This window comes from Scylla paramamosain, chromosome 1, assembly GCF_035594125.1.
Source record: "Scylla paramamosain isolate STU-SP2022 chromosome 1, ASM3559412v1, whole genome shotgun sequence".
Lineage (NCBI taxonomy): Eukaryota > Metazoa > Arthropoda > Malacostraca > Decapoda > Portunidae > Scylla > Scylla paramamosain.
Window position 1 is genome coordinate 40657693 of NC_087151.1, and position 15000 is coordinate 40672692.

The following is a 15000-nucleotide window of genomic DNA, read 5'->3' on the forward strand; positions in this document are numbered from 1 at the left end:
CAGCTCACCTCCGCTGGCCGCACCTCTCTCACCCCCAACATCATCACACCACAAGATACCACACCACGCCACACCCTACCACTGCCGCACCTCTCTCGCTCCCAACACCACAACATACCACATCTCAACCCCACCTCTGCTGCACCTCCTTCACTTCAAACTCCCATCACACCACGCCGCACCACACTACACTATACTACACCACACCACGCCACACCACACCACACCATTGGTTCGTAGAATAGACTCTGTAATCAGGTTCCTAGTTCCGAGTCATTAGGGAGCTTTAAAAGAAGATTAAACGAATTTACTGATGAAGTTAATAGGTGGAAATACGTAGGCAGGTAGATAGGCAGGTGTGTTTTATACAGGGACTGCCACGTGTTGACCAGTTTCTTTCAACTTCCCTTATTTTCCTATGCTTTAATGTTCTTATGTTGTTATTAAATTCTCTCACTCATTTTTCCTCCTTCCTTCATTATTCCCTCTTTCCACGAGAAGGATAAACATATTTACTCTCACACCACAAAAGTTTACCAACAAAAAACTAACCTCACGCCTCCACCCACGCTCAGTACCCCCTCTTCCCCGCATCCCTGACCATCCCCACTCCTCCCCCACCCTACCACACCTCCATCAGGGCCAGGCCGATACCCTCCCTACTCATTCCTCTACCTCCTCCTCCTCCTCCTCCCTCTCCTATCCTGTCAAGTATTTTATGATCTCAACCTCGACAATAAGATTGGAAAGGGAAAAAAATTGAAATAGGAATAAGGGTAAAAATAACATAAAGTGGAGGATTTCAAAAGAGGAAAGAGGCAAAATGACAAGGAAGAAGACATGTAGCGTAGTGATAAGGGGGATGGAAAATTTAAAAAGAAAAAAAGAGGAGGAAAGGATGAGGAAAAGGAGATTTATAAGTGTGTTTGTTCATATTCTTGATGGAAAAGTGAGTTGCCATGTTGGAAATTATGTACTGTTTTAAATTATCTTGTTCACATTTAACTGCATCCTCTCTCTCTCTCTCTCTCTCTCTCTCTCTCTCTCTCTCTCTCTCTCTCTCTCTCTCTCTCTCTCTCTCTCTCTCTCTCTCTCTCTCTCTCTCTCTCTCTCCGATTAAACAATGATAAATGCTAAAGCATTAATTGTGACATCCAGGCCTCTCTCTCTCTCTCTCTCTCTCTCTCTCTCTCTCTCTCTCTCTCTCTCTCTCTCTCTCTCTCTCTCTCTCTCTCTCTCTCTCTCTCTCTCTCTCTCTCTCTCTCTCTCTCTCTCTCTCTCTTGGGCGCGTGCTGCTTGATTTTATCGGATACAATTCCTCCTTCCTTCACCTCCTCCTCCTCCTCCTCCTCCTCCTCCTCCTCCTCCTCCTCCTCCTCCTCCTCCTCCTCCTCCTCCTCCTCCTCTTCCTCACCCCCAGTACACTATCTCTTTGCCCCTCCCCACTTTCGCCCCGCCCACGCTTCACCCCTTTCTCCCTCCCCCTCCCTTCAAGTCCCCTCCTCCCTTCCCCCCTGTCCATACCTGTGCCGGGTTGCTTAATTGGTTTACCTGCCGCAACAGGTGAGCTGAGGGAGGGATTTACTGCCCCCTCCACCCCTCCTCTACCCTTTGCCTCTTCCGTCTCCCCCTTTCCTTACACCTCCCACCATTTTTTTCCCTCCCCTCCCTCTTCTCCCCTTGGAATGCCATGTGTGTGCATGTGAGAGAGAGAGAGAGAGAGAGAGAGAGAGAGAGAGAGAGAGAGAGAGAGAGAGAGAGAGAGAGAGAGAGAGAGACTTGCCAAGTTTGCTCAATCTCTTCTTCCTTGGCCACGAGAAAATAATGTGTTGATTGGAGAGAGAGAGAGAGAGAGAGAGAGAGAGAGAGAGAGAGAGAGAGAGAGAGAGAGAGAGAGAGAGAGAGAGATTGGAGAAAAGAATAGAGAGAGAATGAGAAAAGAGGAGGAAGGAGGAGGAAGGAGGAGGGGGAAGATAACGAAGAAGAGGAAGAAGAAGGGAAAGAAGTGAAGCGAGATAAACCATAAAGAAATTAAGAAAAAGAATAGGGGAAAAAATAATAGAAGAGGAAATAATGAAATGGTAGCGATAGGAGAATTATGGGAAGAAATAAAGAATGGAAGTTGATGTGGGCAAGTGAAGGAATGAGGAGGAAGTGACAGGAATGAGGAATGGCGAAAGTGTGTGTGTGTGTGTGTGTGTGTGTGTGTGTGTGTGTGTGTGTGTGTGTGTGTGTGTGTGTGTGTGTGGACATGATCCAGGTCAGTTGTTTCTTTCTGATGTTTTTTGTTTCATTATTATTATTACCATTATTATTAGTAGTAGTAATAGTAGTAGTAGTAGTAGCAGGAGGAGGAGGAGGAGGAGGAGGAATAGCTGTTGTTGTTATGGTTGTTGTCAGTAAAACTCTCTCTCTCTCTCTCTCTCTCTCTCTCTCTCTCTCTCTCTCTCTCTCTCTCTCTCTCTCTCTCTCTCTCTCTCTCTCTCTCTCTCTCTCTCCCAGCCTTGTCCTTAACGCACGCACTATTACAACACTGAGCACGGTCTTTCTTGCCGCATCTCGGTATATTCCCCTCGCCTCCCGCCTGCCAAGCCTAACTGTTTGCTCTGAAGGCGACCACCCCTCTCTCTCTCTCTCTCTCTCTCTCTCTCTCTCTCTCTCTCTCTCTCTCTCTCTCTCTCTCGTGTTAACCTCTTCGAAGGCCAAATCTCTTTCTCCTTCACCGTCTCCTCCTCCTCCTCCTCCTCCTCCTCCTCCTCCTCCTCCTCCTCCTCCTCCTCCTTCTATTTTGTTTTCTTGTTATTGTTGTTCCCTGTCAGTGTTATTTTCCGCCTTGTACTTCTTTTCCTCCATCCTCCTCCTCCTCCTCCTCCTCCTCCTCCTCCTCCTCCTCGTCTCTCTCCCAACCCTCCCTCCTTTCCCCTCCCCTCCTCTCTTCCCCATCTTCTTTCTGCACATATATACGAATTAAATTGACCATCCCATTTTTTCTCTCTCCTCCTCCTCCTCCTCCTCCTCCTCCTCCTCCTCCTCCTCCTCCTCCTCCTCCTCCTCTCCTTCCAACAAGCACACTCTCGCTTCCCCTTCTCTCTCATCTCCAATTCTCCCCCATTCAATTAATTTCCTCCTCCTCCTCCTCCTCCTCCTCCTCCTCCTCCTCCTCCTCGTCCTCCTCCTCCTCCTCCTCCTCCTCCTCGTCCTCCTCCTCCTCCTCCTCCAACCGTCGTTCCCAGTCCGGTTACACGCCGCCACCACCACCACCACCACCACCATCACCGCCATCACCACCACCACTGCAAGCATCATCACCACCACCACCACCACCACCATCACCACCACCATCACTACCATTCTTACTTCACTTCAATACACATTAACTTCAACAGAACATTGACTTCTCTTCTCCTCCTCCTCCTCCTCCTGCTCCTCTTCTTTCTTCTCAAACCAGCAAATCTCTTTCCACCTCTCCTTCTCTCGCCCTTTCTTTCATCCACCTATCTCCACTCATTCACCTCCTCCTCCTCCTCCTCCTCCTCCTCCTCCTCCTCCTCCTCCACTTACTCTATGTTCATACTCACTTCCAAGCTTCCGCACCTTTCCTTTCTCTTCCTCCTCTGCCTACTTCTCCGCCTCCTCCACATCCTCCTCCTCTTATTCTTCCACCACATCCTCTGCCCAGTAAATGTCAACGCCGGTTTTCCCTTCTCTCTCTCTCTCTCTCTCTCTCTCTCTCTCTCTCTCTCTCTCTCTCTCTCTCTCTCTCTCTCTCTCTCTCTCTCTCTCTCTCTCTCTCTCTCTCTCTCTTCCGTCGTTGAGTCGTAAGTCATCGACCTTACTTCTCTCTCTCCCTCCCTCTTTCTCCTCTCCTTCCTCCTGCTTTTTTTTTCCCCATCATCCTGCTTCTCCTCTTCCCTCCTCTTTCTCCCCCCTTCTCTCTTTCTCTCCCTGTGCTTTATTCACCTTCAGATTATTGTCAAGTTTCTCTCTGTATTTTTGTTTTTATTTTTTTTCCTGTTCTAGTACTTCTCCAATTCCATGACTTTTTTTCCCCCACCCCTCCACCTCCATTTCTCCTCCTCCTCCTCCTCCTCTTCCTCCGTATCCGTCTTATTAGAGTTGGTTACAGTTAGTTCTCAGACAGACAGACAGACAGACAAACAATAACATATGTATCAGTATTCCTCCTCCTCCTCCTCCTCCCCTTCCCAGTCTCCGTCCCCTTACTGTCCTATGTCTCTTCCTCTGTGTTATGTAGTGTCCCTTCACTCAGCCATGTAAGGTCCGCGAAATTTATAGAGGTTTGTTCTTCCTTTGTGTGTCATTGTTTTCTTGTTCTCATATTTCTGCATCTGCCTCTGTTACTACTACTACTACTACTACTACTACTACTACTACTACTACTACTACTACTACTACTACTACTACTACTACTGCTGCTGCTGCTGCTGCTGCTACTGCGGCTTCAACTACTACTACTGATGCTGCTACAACGACTACTGCTATTATTATTGTTGATACTGCTGGAATTGTTACTACTACTACTACTACTACTACTACCACCACTATTATAAAACGTATACACACCTTTCATATTCTTCATACTCGTGCCATCCTCAACCATCCTCCTCCTTTCCCTCTGCCATTTCCTCCTTCTGCTCCCCCTGCCGTAGTTTCCTCCTACCGGTGACATTCCAGGTAGGTCACAAGTACCTGGCGGGGCGTTCCCTTGTTCCCAGGTGGCAGGTCAGGTGGTGAGGGCAGCCAACCGGTGCTCTCCGCCAGGCCACCACTGCCGCCCACTCCTCCACTCCCTCTTGTGTTAGTTTCCCCTACCCTCCGTCTCTCTCTCTCTCTCTCTCTCTCTCTCTCTCTCTCTCTCTCTCTCTCTCTCTCTCTCTCTCTCTCTCTCTCTCTCTGTTCCATTGATGGTTTTCAGTTTCTGTTATTCGTTTTCACTTTATTTTGCTCTTTCTATCTTATCAGTTTCCTCTCTCTCTCTCTCTCTCTCTCTCTCTCTCTCTCTCTCTCTCTCTCTCTCTCTCTCTCTCTCTCTCTCTCTCTCTCTCTCTCTCTCTCCTTTTCCTTTCTCCTCCTCCGTGATTTCTCTCTCCCTTTCTCTCCCTCACCTCCTTTTCCCTCCTCCATCTCTTCTGAACGTGATTGAGTGTGAACGAAAGACTGACCCAGACGTTTTTCTCTCTCTCTCTCTCTCTCTCTCTCTCTCTCTCTCTCTCTCTCTCTCTCTCTCTCTCTCTCTCTCTCTCTCTCCGGCCATTAGCTTAGGGGCTGCTGTGGGAATGTGGGGGGTAGTGCTGGCGGCGTGTTGGGCAGGAGGGCGTGGCGGGGGCGTGGGTGGGTCAGGGGAGGCATCGGGGGGGATGGGGGGAGGGGCACTTTGGTAGCGGGGATCGTGGGGGAGAGAGAGTGGCGAGGGAGGAGGGAGGCGGTGGGCGTGAGGCATTGAGTGTGATGATGGCGGCCTTTTGCACACACACACACACACACACACACACACACACACACACACACACACACACACACACACACACCCCAGGGGCCTCGCTGGCTTGGGGTGAGCAGCGCGGGACATCCCCGGCCAAAGAGCAGCGGAACTGAACTGTCCTTCACGTGACCACGAAAATATCCTTCAGTGGCGAGGCGGGATTTGCGAAACTGCCTCTGTCAACCTGCTGCCCTTAGCCCGTCTTTTTTTTTTTCTTTCACTCTCCCTCTCCCTCTCTCAGTGTGGCCTTCCTAGCTTATTGCCCTCGCCCTTCTCCCTCTAACCAGCTCGATCCAGCCTTCAGGGGCATGGCATCCCTGGCCCTTGAAGTCACTCACTCCCTCAGACAGTTTCAGGACTTATGCAATCACCAGTTATTAGTCAGACTGAAAATATAAACATAACTGTTGTGTATGAGTGTATAAAGACTGCTCTTGGCTCTTCCGTCATAAAAATAAATATAATTGTACTTCATTTATTTCCTGCTCATTGTGGGAATTGAATTAAAGAGATGCCGCGCCAGTGAAGGAGTTGAGAGCTAAGTTGCGTGTGTGTGTGTGTGTGTGTGTGTGTGTGTGTGTGTGTGTGTGTGTGTGTCTTGCGTTCCTGGCAACCCCACAGCCTCCATCACACCACCGCCTGCCCTCCGCTCCTTCGGGTGTGTGAAGCAATTACTGTTCTGCCTCCTTTCAATGCTGGCCGGCACCTCACGAAAATCACCTCACCCTCACCGCCCCCTTCCTCCTCACCCTCCTCCTCCTCCGCCTTCCCCGTCACGTCTGATAATATTTTCTGCAGAATTTGTATCTTACTTACGTTGGCCTGCGGCGGAAGGCTTGAACCTGCGTGTGAACCTGTTTCGTCGCCAGCCTGCCGCCGCGGGAAGACCAGGCAGACTCCAGTGCACGTGGCGGCTTCTTCACACTGCCGCCACGTCCTGCAGCTGCTACTCCGGCGTGAGGAATCAGGATGCGCTGCAGGGGACGTGACGGGGAAAGATATACGAGCAGGGGAGAGGTTAAGGGTGGAGGGAAAAGAGCAAGGCTAAGTGGAGGAGACAGTAGAGAGAGAGAGAGAGAGAGAGAGAGAGAGAGAGAGAGAGAGAGAGGAGTTGCAGGAAGGGGAAAAAAGCAGGAACCTTAATTTAGTAGAGTCAAGGTATTGCATCATTACCACGGCGATATTCTAGGCTCGCTCCTGTCCTTGAGAGAGAGAGAGAGAGAGAGAGAGAGAGAGAGAGAGAGAGAGAGAGAGAGAGAGAGAGAGAGAGAGAGAGAGAGAGAGAGAGAATGTGTGAGTATGTGGAAAGACATATACCATTACAGGAATAGAACATGACACACTATACCTCGCATCCCCTTGAAAAAAAAAAAATCCATCTCTAATTAATGGAAATAAAGGAAATTGAACAAATGTAAAAAAAATATATATAAAAAAGTAAATAAAAAAAGTAGAATGTCTCCAATATTATAATAGCCACAATTTACCTGAAGATTTCTTTTTCTATTCTATCTTTCTGGGAACTGTTTTTATCTTCAATCTCGTACTGCGAAAGGTCCACGAGATGCTTAATGTAAATTAGAAAAATATGAGGAACAGGAGAGAGAGAGAGAGAGAGAGAGAGAGAGAGAGAGAGAGAGAGAGAGAGAGAGAGAGAGAGAGAGAGAGAGAGAGAGAGAGAGAGAGAGAGAGAGGAAGGGAGGGGAGAGATGAGGGATACTATTACATTACATACCAAATTACATGTGGAGGAGGATTACAAAGGATTACATAGGACGATCAGAGCGAAGCAGAAGAGGAGGACGAGGAGCAGGAGGAGGAGAGGAAGGATCCGGACAAGGAGGAGAATGAGAACGAGGAGGAGGAGGAGGAGGAGGAGGAAGAGTGGTCCATAATTAATAGTTATTTTTTGAGAACCTTGTCTAATTAATATAAGAACATCCTATTATTACTATAAACACCACTTATATCACCTGATCTGTTTGTTTGCCTGTACGTCTGCCCGTCTGCCTGCTGTCTGTCCCCCTGCACGTCCATGTCCTCATTAGACCTCAGTTTCTTATGCCATTGCACTTCCACCATTAATTGGATACCAGTGATGCGTGTACACGGCCTGGTCTGATCAGCTGATAGGCAGTGAGACGGGGGAGGCTATGACAGGACCGCGGACTAGAGAGAGAGAGAGGAGGCGAGGAGAGCGAGAGGAAGGAAAGGAAGGAAGGAAAGCTTGAATATTTCGGAAACTTCTCTCCTCTCTCCTGTCTATTCTCTCTCTCTCTCTCTCTCTCTCTCTCTCTCTCTCTCTCTCTCTCTCTCTCTCTCTCTCTCTCTCTCTCCTGGTCAGTGAAGCGAGTAACACCAGATAATTTCAGCTCTGGATTATAAGCGAATGAGAAAGAGTAAAGAGACACAGACGAAGAGAGAGAGAGAGAGAGAGAGAGAGAGAGAGAGAGAGAGAGAGAGAGAGAGAGAGAGAGAGGGGATAATTGTATAAAATTCAACCTAAAGTAGTTGTTACTCTCGCCCACGTTGTCAGAGGGAGTTGACCGGCTTGCTTTCTCTCTCTCTCTCTCTCTCTCTCTCTCTCTCTCTCTCTCTCTCTCTCTCTCTCTGCACTTGCTTTTGTAATTGATCTTATATCCCTCTTTCTCATTCTCATTATTTCTGTTCATGTTTTTTTTTTGTTATCTATATTCTGATTGCTACTACTACTACTACTACTACTACTACTAATGCTACTACAACTACCACTACTACTGCTACCATCACCAACACCACCACCACCACCAACACCACTACTACAACAACGTGTAAACCCCAGTAATATCCTGTTTCCTCCCTCCTCCTTCTTTCCTCCTCCACCTTATCACCACAGCGAGCGAGCAGGGACGAGTGGACAGCAGCAACCACCACCACCATCACCATCACCACCACCACCATTACTCGAGCTGCGTCTGGCCGCGCCGCACTAACGACAACAAACACCAAGGATAGCATTGATACCAGTGAATTAGAATCACAAATTAACGTAAAGATAATTGAGGGACACAACACTAATTGTTCCTCTACGAATACTTGTGATAGAGAACAAAGTGTACTTAAGCAATCATTTATCTGTCTGTCTGTCTGTTTGTACGTACATACATTCATAACAGTAACATTTGAAAACAATGCCGCGATGTTGGTGGTGGTATGTACAGTAGAGGTGGTGAAGGTGGTGGTGGTGGTGGTGGTGCTTGCAACATTGTGTGTGTGTGTGTGTGTGTGTGTGTGTGTGTGTGTGTGTGTGTGTGTGTGTGTGTGTTCTCCCTCACTCAAGATTGTTGGATTGTTGCCATGATATCTTGTGACACGCTCTCTCTCTCTCTCTCTCTCTCTCTCTCTCTCTCTCTCTCTCTCTCTCTCTCTCTCTCTCTCTCTCTCTCTCTCTCTCTCTCTCTCTCTCTCTCTCTCTCTCTCTCTCTCTCTCTCTCTCTCTCCCCACTGATAACGATATTTCTCCACCACAAAACATTTACATTCTCTCTCTCTCTCTCTCTCTCTCTCTCTCTCTCTCTCTCTCTCTCTCTCTCTCTCTCTCTCTCTCTCTCTCTCTCTCTCTCTCACCACACCACACCACAACCACACAACCACCACACCACACCACACCACATCACACCACACCACCACCACCATCTCCAAACCACACCACACCACCACTACCACCACCACCACCGCTGTTACCACGAGAATCATAAAGCCATTTCAAGTTATTTCTTTATACCACCTACAGATATTTATGTTAATTGAGGTTACCGGTTGCAACATCCTCCTCCTCCTCCTCCTCCTCCTCCTCCTCCTCCTCCTCCTCTTCCTCTCTATTACCCTCTTCACCCTCTTTCTTTCCGAGCTGCCTCCCTCCCTCTCTCCCTTCCTCCCGTCTTCACTGGTCTTTAATCATCGTAGAGAGAGAGAGAGAGAGAGAGAGAGAGAGAGAGAGAGAGAGAGAGAGAGAGAGAGAGAGAGAGAGAGAGAGAGTTGTGTGATATTCCTTAACATGTTCTTCATAAGTTACTTGGTTGCCGGACGCCGTGTGTGTGTGTGTGTGTGTGTGTGTGTGTGTGTGTGTGTGTGGCGGCAAGGTTTCCTCGAACAGAAATCTATGATCATTGTGCATTCCTAAGTGTTATAGTTTATACATGACTTGTGTCCCTAAGAGTAAAGAAAGATACACCTGTGTGTCTTGAAGGGAGGAAAAAAAGTAAGTTAAGTAATAAATAAGGAGGAAAAGTGAGTCATTTGAGTGTTTTAAGTGAGAAGTAGAAATAAGTGCCCTTTGCATTCACAGAGGTGTTCAAACGTACAACCTAACTAACCTAACCTAACCTAATCTAATCTAGCCGTACCTCTTGCGTGTCCCAGTGTGTCCGGATGAACTACGAGTGTCAAAAATTACCCAATGTCTCCACACCAAGAATAACACTGATCTCCAACTTCTTATAGTGAAGAAAATACCTTACCATGCCCTCAGCTCGAGCAAAAAATGTCTCAACGTCCTTGTGGGAATATCAAGGCAGTAAAACATGTCCCAATATTCCCTAAGGTGAGCAGTTCAAGGTGGCAGAAGAATGTGGTGTGGTGAGCAGCAGAGATGTCCTTAGGTGGCGTGTCCGGTGTCCCCAGGTGGTCGTAGGTGTCCTCAGGTAATGACCAGTGTTCCAGGGTGTCCCACGATTGTTTGGGTGATGAGGTGCTGTGAAAAGGGTTTTCGTGTGTGCATAAAAGTGGTCAGCATTAGGTTCCCATGTCCATGTGCATGTTTCTCATCTATAAACCATGTCCCAAATTGAATAACTACGTGTCTGATCAGTAAAACGTGTCAAGAAATGACAAAATGCGTGTCCAGTTAAAGAAACACGGTCGCAAATTACGAAAAAAAAAAGAAAGGTGTTTTGAGTTAGTGTCTCGTGTCCCCGTGCCCAGAGGTGTAACACGTGTCCAGAGTGGTAAAACTGCGAGTCCAGGAGATAAATGCGTGTTGGTAATGACTGAAGGCTTGCCCGTGATGAGCAGAAGTGTTTGCGGGGCGGTGAGTGAACGTCCAACACGTTAGCTGTGTCTGGCACCGCCCTGGACAGACGTGTTCAGGCAGGGACTGTGTGTGTGTGTGTGTGTGTGTGTGTGTGTGTGTGTGTGTGTGTAACTGTATATATTGTCAGATTTGGAATTCTGAATTTACTACTACTACTAATACTACTACTAGTACTACAACTATCAATCTTCAGCTACGAATAGAAGTGGCATTAAAAGTAGTTGCAAGGCCAGCATAATAACCGTAGTGCTAGTAGTAGTAGTAGTAGTAGTAGTAGTAGTAGTAGTAGTAGTAATAGTAGTAATAGTAGTATTTGTAGTAGTAGCAGGAGTGGTGGTGGTGGTAGTAGCAGAATTTGAAGTAGTTACAAAAATGCCATAATAACTAATAACCACAGGTGCTAGCAGTAGTAGTCGTAGTAGTGGTGGTGGTGATGATGATGGCAGTAGTGATGGTGGTGTTGGTGGCGGTGGTGGTGGTGGAGGGAGTCTGGTGTCTTCAGGAGGGCAGCATCCTTGGAAGGTGCAGGGAACTGACTCCTTCGCAGAAACATGAACACTTATTAGAAGGCGTGTGTGTGTGTGTGTGTGTGTGTGTGTGTGAGCGTTGTTTATGCTCCTTTGTTAGTTAGCGTGGGTGGCCAGCCGTTACTCCCCACTTCCCCTTCTCCCTTCCCCACCCCTCCAACCCCGTTTTCCCTTCCCTCCTTCGTCCCTCAACCTCTTTCTCTCTCTTCCTTCCCTCTTTCTTCTTCTTCTCTCTCTCTCTCTCTCTCTCTCTCTCTCTCTCTCTCTCTCTCTCTCTCTCTCTCTCTCTCTCTCTCTCTCTCTCTCTCTTTTGCCGTCCTTTCATCCTCTTTCCTTTCTCAATATTTCCTCTTTCATTCTGTTAAATTCCCTATTCTTGTCTCTTCTCTATTTTTTCTTCTCCTCCTCCTCCATCTTCCTCCTCCTCCTCCTCCTCCTCCTCTTCCTCCTCCTCCTCCTCCTGATCATGTAGCACCTCCCGTCACTTCATTTAACTCTTTATCGCCAATTCGTGTGTGTGTGTGTGTGTGTGTGTGTGTGTGTGTGTGTGTGTGTGTGTGTGTGTGTGTGTGTGTGCTGACGTGCGGAGTTCCTGGTTTAGTTTATATTCATTCCTTCACTTTTCTTCTCTTTTCTTTATTTTTTTCTTTTCCTATACTTTTTCTTTCTTTCTTTTACGTTCTTTTCCTTTTCCTCTTTATTTGCTGATTTTGTTGACGAGAAAAGTAATAACGATGATGATGATGATGATGATGATGATGATGATGATAATGATGAAAAATAATGACAGGCAATAATTATAATGAAGATCAGATTAAGTAAACGAAGGAAGGGGCGGGAGTAAGAAGAAGAGGTGAGGGGACAAGAGGAAGGCGTGTGTGGGAGAAGAAGGGGTGGGGGTCAAGAGAAAGGGGTGAAAGCAAGAAGAAGGGTTGAGGAGCAAGAGGAAGGGGTTGAGGGCGCAGAAAACCATGAAAATGAAGGTCATTAATATGTTTGGTGACCCTTGACCCAGATTACCATAGTGTTTTCCCTCCCTCACCCTCCCTCACCCCCTCACCCCTTCTAGTCGCCCTGCCAGGTAAGGAGGGAGGAGAGAGGAAGGGAGACAGGGAGCTGGAAATGTTTAAGTAATGACATGGTTTTTAATATGTACACTCCTCGTCCTCCTCCTCCTCCTCCTCCTCCTCCTCCTCCTCCTCCTCCTCCTCCTCCTCCTCCTACTACTACTACTATTGCTACTACTACTAAGAACAATACAATTTCTTCTCTACTCACAACGACTACCATCATTAACAACAACATCATCAACAACAACAACAACAACAACAACAACAACAGGAGCAGCAGCAATTCAAGGGTACAAGTACAAGCATAGAACTTCGTGTCATGTAACAGTAAACCCTCTCTCTCTCTCTCTCTCTCTCTCTCTCTCTCTCTCTCTCTCTCTCTCTCTCTCTCTCTCTCTCTCTCTCTCTCTCACGATATATTTTGTTTCAATTCGTCAAATTTCTTTATCATTTTCTATTTTTCTCTTCCCTTTTTCGTAGTTTTCTGTGTTTTTTCTTTCTTCGTTCTCCTTTTTTTCTCCTTCGTCTTTGCAGTAAATTTGATAAAGAAGGAGGAGGAGGAGGAGGAGGAGGAGGAGGAGGAGGAGGTGATATGCTGCTGATTTATAGAAGGGAGGAAACATGAAATAATGACGAAGATGAGAAATGAGAGAGAGAGAGAGAGAGAGAGAGAGAGAGAGAGAGAGAGAGAGAGAGAGAGAGAGAGAGAGAGAGAGAGAGAGATAAATAGGAGAAAGGAGAGAAAATTATATACTTGGTGGAGAGATGGATGCGAGGAAAGAGGGAGGGGGAAAGAGATGAGTGGAGGAAAAGAGAGAGTAGAAGAAATAGAGCGTAGGAGGAGGAAACTGGAGGAAACGGAGGAGAGGAACACTGATAGAAGAGAGGGAGGAAAGGCAGATGAAGGGAAGAATGAAGAGATGAGAGGGAAAATATATATATAAAAAAGTAGAAGCAAAAAGGGATGAAGAGGAGGAGAGAAGAGAAGACGAGAATAAGACTGTGAAGTAGATGGAAGAAAGGACGAGGAGAAGGAAATCAGACGAGGACAACGAGAGAAAACGAAGAAACGAAAAAAGAAATGAGTGAAGGAAATAAAGAAAAAAAGAAAAAGGTGGAAATATGTAGGAGAATAGAGCGAGAGGGAGAGAAGTTAGAAGACGAGGAATAAAAAAAAAAGAGTAACAAAATAGATGAAAAAAGAAGCGAAGAACGAGAGGTGAATGAAAAAGAGAAAGAAGAAGGAGAAGACGTAGATAAAATGCGTAATATTGACTGAACACGTCTTAACTACGTGATGTTATTCTCCTCTCACTCCTCCTCTTTCCTACTCCTCTCCCTGCCTTCTCCTCTCTCCCTATGCTCTCCCTCCTCCTCCTTTCTCTTCTCTCTCCTCTCCCACCCAACCCGGCGACACTCCGCTTTTGACTTATTTGGTTAAGATAATGAAAACCTGATATTGTTTGTTATCTGTTGACTGCCCGTGTGTGTGTGTGTGGGGGGGGGAGAGGGTATACTACAGTACCAGAATAGACACAGCAACATTAGCCAAGACACAGAACACGGTGTTACTTTCAACGTAATATTATTTTGCAACACAACTCACCCAGCAATTAACCACAACATAGTTTATTTACAACACCGCATCACCACCGCCATCACCACACCGAACTATCCTCCCTCGGGCAAACAACAACAACACACACACACACACACACACACACACACACACACACACACACACACACACACACACACACACACACACACACACACACACAATACAATATAATATAATGCAACAAGTGAATTAAAACTTAGCTGTCCCTGCATCGTATCTGCCGCCCCTGTGATTATGTTACAGCAGCCCCAACGATGTCCAGCCTTCTCTCTCTCTCTCTCTCTCTCTCTCTCTCTCTCTCTCTCTCTCTCTCTCTCTCTCTCTCTCTCTCTCTCTCTCTGAATGTGTGTGTGTGGTCCACGTGCATTTTCTCTCTCTCTCTCTCTCTCTCTCTCTCTCTCTCTCTCTCTCTCTCTCTCTCTCTCTCTCTCTCTCTCTCTCTCTCTCTCTCTCTCTCTCTCTCTCTCTCTCTCTCTCCCTGGCTGCTTATTATAACCGTAACCTTTGCCAATGTGAATGTGATGTGTCAATCCCTGTGTGTGTGTGTGTGTGTGTGTGTGTGTGTGTGTGTGTGTGTGTGTGTGTGTGTGTGTGTGTGTGTGTGTGTGTGTGTGTATGCATGAGTCACGGCTAATAATACCAACTTTTCTCCTCTTCTTCTGCAGGTATGTGTCACCAGTGATTGCGTCTCATCACCCACACCTGTGTCCCGCCACCTGCGCCCCACACAGGTAACAGTTCCCAGGCACAGATGACAACTAGGTGTATTTTTCCCTGCTACCACTACTACTGCTACTGCTACTGCTACTACTACTACCACTACTACTACTACTACTACTACTACTACTACTACTACTACTACTACTACTACTACTACTACTACTACTACTACTACTACCACCATAGCAACTTTTCTAATTTCTCTCTTTTTCTTTCTTTCTTTCTTTCTTTCTTTCTTTCTTTCTCTATTGTCCTTCCTTTTTCTTTATTGTCTTTGTATCCTTGAATATTTGCTGAACTGCTGATCTTAATGCTCTCTCTCTCTCTCTCTCTCTCTCTCTCTCTCTCTCTCTCTCTCTCTCTCTCTCTCTCTCTCTCTCTCTCTCTCTCTCTCTCACGCACTCGTATGCACTATTTCTTCACCTTTTCTTCCCCTCCTCTTCCTCTTCTCTCCACTTCTCTTTCCTCACGCTCTTTCCTCACCTCCT

At 46.9% G+C, this 15000-nt stretch overlaps 1 protein-coding gene across 1 annotated transcript in view; it reads left to right on the forward strand.

The window, feature by feature from the left end:
- LOC135105593 (uncharacterized) overlaps window positions 1–15000 on the forward strand; it is a 219527-nt gene that overhangs the window by 59313 nt on the left and 145214 nt on the right. The window contains exon 2 of the mRNA XM_064013849.1: window positions 14458–14523. The gene's annotated coding sequence lies outside the window, so the exon portion shown is untranslated. The remainder of the gene's footprint in view (window positions 1–14457; window positions 14524–15000) is intronic.